At 43.3% G+C, this 6,883-nt stretch overlaps 1 protein-coding gene across 2 annotated transcripts in view; it reads right to left on the bottom strand.

Moving 5' to 3' along the window:
* The window catches only part of LOC109512996 (DNA (cytosine-5)-methyltransferase 3B-like), a 25,616-nt gene extending 23,107 nt beyond the window's left edge, over nucleotides 1–2,509 (bottom strand). The window contains exon 1 of one of the 2 annotated variants that reach the window (XM_019865183.1): nucleotides 2,415–2,509. The gene's annotated coding sequence lies outside the window, so the exon portion shown is untranslated. The remainder of the gene's footprint in view (nucleotides 1–2,414) is intronic. The other variant, XM_019865181.1, reaches the window with a different exon arrangement.
* Between the last annotated feature and the right edge of the window lie 4,374 nt (nucleotides 2,510–6,883).

Below are 6,883 nucleotides of genomic sequence, written 5' to 3'. Positions count from 1 at the left end.
AGCGCTAATGAGAGAGAAGCGCTCCAGTTAGCGTAAGGTTTTTAGCCTTCGAGAGCTAACTATGGCCAGCGAGGACTACGAAGTGTCCCGTGGCTGTTTTTAGCATGATAACAAGTAAAGCATTCGAGGAAACGTTCGTTTATTTGAATGTCCGTCGAGCCATAAGCAATTTAGCATTAGCAGCCAATCGGATGCTACGGATCAAGCTTCAGTATCTACACACATAGACAGTGAGGTCCCTCTTGGCCAATCGGAGGCCAGGATGATGCTCGGTAAGCCAATGGCAGAGCAGCTATGAGTATGTTGAGTCCAGGAAACTCGCAGCTGTGACCGAAATAAACGTCGTTCACTATGTAAACCAGTGTGGTGGTTGCTGCTGCCGTTTCTGAACAAAGCAGTAGAGGTCACTGTTGGATTAGACTTCGTTGTAGTGAATGTCTTCGCGAGGCTAGAGCAGAGAAAATGATTTCGTTTAACGCAACAGGGGGGTTTTCGTCGTATGGGGGGCAGGAGAATGGGAATTGTGTTACTGCATGAAGATTTTTTCACATAAGGGGGTATTTTCGCCCATGTAGGTTTCGTTCTAGAGGAGTTTCACTGTAAGGAGAATAGGGCTGGATGATTGTGGGAAAAAAAATCATGATTATTAGAAGGAATCTTTATTGACTTCGAAACTTAAAAAAAAATTGTGTCCTTAAATTTTGATGAAAGGAAAATTAATTGGATGTTGGCTAACAACCGAATAGAGACACCAACTAAAACCTTTTTAATTCTAACCCCTCCATTAAATAAAACATCTGCAATGTCTTTCATTATCACTTATTTTAAACCTCCATGAATGATGACACAATGTAAAACAAAAAAAAAACGTAAATACAGAGAGAGTAAGTCAACTGACATTAAAATACAACGTTAATTGATTTTTAATCGATTGAGAGATTCTTAGTGACTTCTAAAATGGGGGGAAAAAACGGGAACAGAAACATGGAGGAATGTGAAACGGAGCATTATTGACAAATTCTGAGAAGCACAATATTTTCCGTCCACCTCCTGATTATAAAGGAATTGTTTTGTTTTGTTTTATGTTGTGTATTTTGTGTGTAAAGTGAGTTTATTATTGTGAAAAGTTCTAAAAAGTGATATTGTGAAAATGATCTTGTGTGTGTGTGTGTGTGTGTGTGTGTGTGTGTGTGTGTGTGTGTGTGTGTGTGTGCGTGTGTATATTGTGTAAACTAATTTTATTGCTGTGCAAAGTTATAAAAACTGATATTAAAAATCAGTGACAGTATTTGTTTTTTCACTTTTTTTTTCCTTAAACGTAAGTAAAGACGATTAAACTCGATTTCTACTTATACCTGATCTTTTTCCCCACGAGTGTTAGTGTGTTCTTGTGGGAGTGGAGGGATGGGTGAAGGAAGGGCATTAACCTTTTGCACTTTGTTGGAATTTCTCTGCAGTTCAGACTTGCGTGAATTTACGAGCAGATCTGCCACATCAAATATGGCGGACGCACTGACCTACCATAGTACCGTGCCAGCTCACTCAAAATGCGTAGTTGAAGTATCGCGAGGTTGAATACATTTTGACCGCGACCCCCCCCCCCCAAACCAGTGCAGTATTATAATGAATCCCACTGCTTTTCCAGGCAGGACGCGTTCTACGTGTGTGATTGGCTGCAGGACACATGCCGCTGTATATGATTGGCTGCTGCATCTCGCCAAGTTACGACCAATTGCTTCCTGGCGCGAAAAGAAAAATCTGATTTGAGTGTTGCAGCGTTATTGTGAATCCAATCGAAACCACCCTTACCCTAACGGCAACCCAAACTAGCTTTATTATTTGGATTCTGTACAAACATGTCCCTATTTGGAACGTGCATCTCGCGCCACCCTGCCTACAACACAAGTGGGATTCGTAATAACGCCGGTGACCCCATCCAAAAATCAGAAGGAGAAAATTAGTTAACTAAAGACTAACTTGAGTCGAAGTTGACAACGCCTTGTAAAAAGTTGTACAAGCGAACGGTGCGATGCTTCTATTTTGTGGCTCTCTCTACTTGCTTGAAGTGGAGTGATAAAATGACTGGTCGCCAAACGAAGTCCGCAAGACCAGCGGCCACAACTACACGTGCATGCACGCGTTATTACACAGACTTGCAGGAACGGAACACAATGAAAAGGACAATGCAAAATTCGATTTCATTTTTCCGATTCAAAGTACATTTCTCTCCGAGTTTTTATCGAAATGCAAACGTTGTATTGTGTTTTTGCATGTACCGCTGGTCGGTCTTTGTTATAGAAGCGATCAGATCGGTGCGCTTCACGTGGAATTCAAAAAGCAGGACAATGGAAGCGAGGCACCATCAATGCTTGCTTGAATCAAAGTGTCGCTTGAAATAATGGCGCGAGACTTACCGTTGCCTTTGTCCCCTTTCTCCGGGTTAAATGTGGCTCTGTACCCTAACACTCACCGACGAGTCCCAGCCGGAAGTTCTTGAGGCTCACGGGTGGGACGTCCTCGCTGAGCGATGCAGCTCCGCAGAGGAAGAACAAAACAAAATTTAAGGAGTCAAGGGAACCGACTGGCTCTCTTCTTTTTTTGCTCGGTCGGCAGTGTCGAAACTAACCCACACGTGTGTCTTCTGGAGGAATTTTGTGTGCATATACATTTCACGAGACCATCATTGTCAGATAGATGTTGTTAGGGCAATTGCTGTGATAGAAGTGTTGTAACTCTCCAGACCGGTCTCGAGAATACATTTTGGGCGTCTTGGTTTTGTTTCCACCTGGAACTGGCCCGACTCGATTTTCCGTCGAGAATAGCACTGATTTGCTATTCGTCAACTTCATGAATGTGATAATAAGGAGAAGATGAGACGTACTCGGTAAAACAACAAATAGCTTCCATTCATGTGTGACTTCTAAAGCTTGTGACCACCCCCGTCATGAATGCAAACCATGCGGTGTTAAGAAAGTTATGAATCTTTAAAATTCGTCAAAATACATGAATTTCTGGCCAACGTGTTAATTCAAAGAAACGGGCGCTGCAATTTTAGGCATTAAAACAGAAATAGGTCATAGTAAGTTAAAACATTTTAGGCATTAAAACAGAAATACGTCATTTTAAGTTAAAAACCAACCAGAAGGTGTCCGCTGATGTTGGTAGTTCAACGAATTCGGATTGTAGGAGTATGTCCAGCCCCGATATAAAGGCAACATTTGCAGCAGTATTTTCCCAGTAACCTCACTCCCCACACTCTGTTGCGTGTGAGTACACGCAAAGCTAACGACGATACGTGACGTAACCATAATTGAAAGACCACTTTTATTCCCCGTCCCATGTTTAGCCATTTTTAATGTTAATACGGTTTCAAAATAATAAATCTGTGGGTGATTTGCAACGCAAGGTGAAACTTAATTTGGTGCAGCAGGCGAGCGGCCGAGCTCCATCATAGCAGCTCTTTTAGCTCAAACTTTTCTTTGAAAATTATGATAAATCGGTCCTTCAGTGAGTACGTTCCAAATAGCGGTCATCACTTCCTACTTTCCTCTGCGTGTGGAGGACACGACACAGCCAGTTCCCCCTGCCTGCCCGACTGTACGTTTACACCCGTTTGCTCAAGCCAACACTGCGCCCCAGTGAGCCACACAGTTGTGACTATGTATCCATTTGTTGCTCTGAGTGCTCAAATAAACAACGGCGTCACTCTGTCTGCGGGGAAAATGTGATCCTGCGAAATAATCCCCATTTTTAATAAATGTACCTGTAACGTGATTATGCTTTTTTACTGTTAACTGCAATGGAATCCAATTACATTTTTTTTTGCATTCTGAATAGTAACTCGGGTACATGTGTTCCGTTACTCGCCAAGCCTCTGTGTGTGTGTGCGTGTGCGCGCGCGTGTGCGTGTGTGTGCGTGTGCGTGTGTGCGTGTGTGTGTGTGTGTGTGTGTGTGTGTGTGTGTGTGAGTGATTGCGTTTTTGCCTTTTTTTAAATTTTTGTCAACTAATGCTGTGAATGACATGTATACGAATGACAATACCATTTTCTCGATTAGAAATCCATCATTTAGAAATCTCACTAAATGTGCCTTATGAAGAGTCTCCATGTTGTAGTTGCCAAGGCGATGGATGTTAGTGACTTTGTGCGAGGACCTTTTTGTTGTTCCAGCTTCATGCAACGCAACCGCCTCAGAGCATAGACAAGGGGGGCCAAGAGAAGGAATGGTTTGCCCGGGGCGCATTTCTAGTCAGGACCGCCTCTGTCTGTGTGGTCACAGTGGCACGTTGCGGCACATCAGGACAGAAGAGTGGGAGCAGTGGAGTGTTTGGGAAGCAAGGAGTGTTCATGAGTCTGTAGTGAGCCTCTTTCAACTGCCTGAGATGGCTTGTTTTGGCCTAAACATATTCTGTGTTTGATGAGGAAAATCAGATGTGGCTTGCACCAGGAAGTCTACAGGTTAGCAGAGGGTGCGCAACGACGTCTATAGATCGGGAGTTATGGCATAGGAATGTAGCACCCCACTTTGGTCCTACTGTATTTCTTGCATTGCACAGGAGTCTACTGCACCTGTCAAACTTCTAATTGGTCAATGAGTGAAAATGGCTGCACTCCAGACCGGAAATGTGTCATTTAAGACAACGGAGATGAATGGAACAGCTTTACTTGTCACTAAATATAAACTATTTATCCTGCTTATCTAAAAATTGGAATACTGTGGAGTCCACTAGGCGGCATGTTGTTCAACTGATTAGCACGTCTGCCCAACAGTGCAAAGGTGCAGGGTTCAATTCTGTCTGTCATGTTCTCCCCGTGCATGCGTAGGTTTTCAAAAAAATGCATGGCAGGTTAAAGGAGCACTCTAAATTTGATGGTTGTTCGTCTCTGTGTGCCCTGCGATTGGCTGGCAACCAGTTCAGGGTGTCCTCCGCCGACTGCCCGAAGACAGCTGGGATAGGTCGCAGCATGCCCGCGACCCTCGTGTGGATAAACGGATTAGAAAATGGATGGATGGACTCCACTATTCATGGTACTTATTCTGTATACTTTGAAAAATTTGCATTCATTTTGTTGTCTTCAAGCAAAGTAACGTGTCAACAGCCCTATGCCCTTTATTGGCATAGTGAAAAAAGGGGGCCTCATGAGGTATGGAAGTTTGCCCGATTTAACTTTGAAACAATTGGTTTGCAAACCTTTTATCAACGAAAGTCCTAAATGACTTTTGTCAGGATATAAAAGTAGTGATTACATGCCAAATACATATTTACTACACCTGTAGAAGAATAACCTCTGCATAGACCGTGACCGTATCATGACCTAATCAAGGAGACGCAAATACATCTCTAATTCAGTGGCCCATTAATCATGTTGGCTAATGATTGTGTCCAAGTCAAACATTTGAGGCAGAGTTTTCAGTCTTCCCAGGTGGAGGGAACCCTTACTAGGGAGACGTTTTTCTCAAGAGCCCTTCATAATTCCAATGCCAATCAATCCTAGCTACCACATGTATCCCTTTCAATGTGTTAGGAATAAAACATTGGCCAATTTTCCAAGTATCAAAAAGGTTATTGTTACGATTAAAATTCATATTTTATGAGAGAAAAAAAGTTGTGGTATTAGGCGTTGAGAACAAGGGCAGAAAGTTATATTTCCCCATAAGAAATGCAACGGCTGGTCACCCTCGTTTGAGAGCCACTCAAATTTGATACTTCTTGTTGGCTATCAGTTGTTCGGCAGATGTTGGTGAAGATAAGGCAAGAGCTTATCAGCAGTTCAACAAGTAGGAGTTTCACACGCGCACGCATGCGCGCACACATTCCTTGATCGTGTCGGCTTCCTCTGGGCCCTTTTGAAGGGTCAGAAGCAAAGACAGGGTTGCAGGAAAAAAAATACTCGGTTTGGAATTCACTTGCACCTTGGGAATTAGAGGCTCTGTGCAGGGCAGCTTCAACGCCTTCTGTGACGTTTTGCATTTTTAATGACGGTAGGAACTAGAATCTCCGTGCACACTACTGCCTTTGCCATTTTTAAATTCATGCTGACCGTTTAGATGAGATCACCCAAATTGGGAAACGCTGCATTGAGGCACGACTGGAACAAGACGCTGGATAACTTTCACCAACAGAGGGCAGTAAAATTGCATTTGCACATGATTGAAATGGAATACGAAGCACCTGAATTTCCTAATCTGTAGGGTCACGTTGGAAAAACGATCAACGACGGACGAAACTATTTTTTTATTTCCTCTTTCAACGTCTTTTTATCCACGTAAAACAACTAAGAACCGATTCTCATTTGCAATGCTGACCTGGCTGCAGATAACAGAGTCAAACAAAGCAAAATCAAAGAAAATACAAACACAGGGCATACAAATGAATATCCATCCATTCATCCATCCATCCATTTTCTGATCTGCTTTATCCTCACAAGGGTCGCGGGGGTGATGGAGCCTATCCCAGCTGTCTTCGGGCAGTAGGCAGGATACACCCTGAACCGGTTGCCAGCCAATCGCAGGGCACACAGAGACGAACAACCACCCGCGCTCACACTCACACCTAGGAACAATATAGAGTGTTCAATCAGCCTGCCGTGCATGTTTTTGGAATGTGGCAGGAAACTGGAAGATCCAGAAAACACCCACACACTCCACACAGAAAGGCCGGAGCCGAAATCACCTCTGCAATGTGACGCCGACGTGCAGATCAGTTGAATACCGTGCCGCCCCATCCAAATGAATAATGATACAAAAAAAAAAAAACTGTGTTACATATACACATAGTTATATATTTGCATGATACATTACATCAGGGGTCCCCAAACTTTTTTGACTGAAGATCTACTTTTCGATCAACCAACCTCCCGCGATCAACCCGTTAGTGTGCAC

The sequence above is a fragment of the Hippocampus comes genome, unplaced genomic scaffold (genome assembly GCF_001891065.2).
Source record: "Hippocampus comes isolate QL1 unplaced genomic scaffold, H_comes_QL1_v1.1 scaffold124, whole genome shotgun sequence".
Classification (NCBI taxonomy): domain Eukaryota; kingdom Metazoa; phylum Chordata; class Actinopteri; order Syngnathiformes; family Syngnathidae; genus Hippocampus; species Hippocampus comes.
This window is presented reverse-complemented; position numbering and strand designations above follow the sequence as displayed.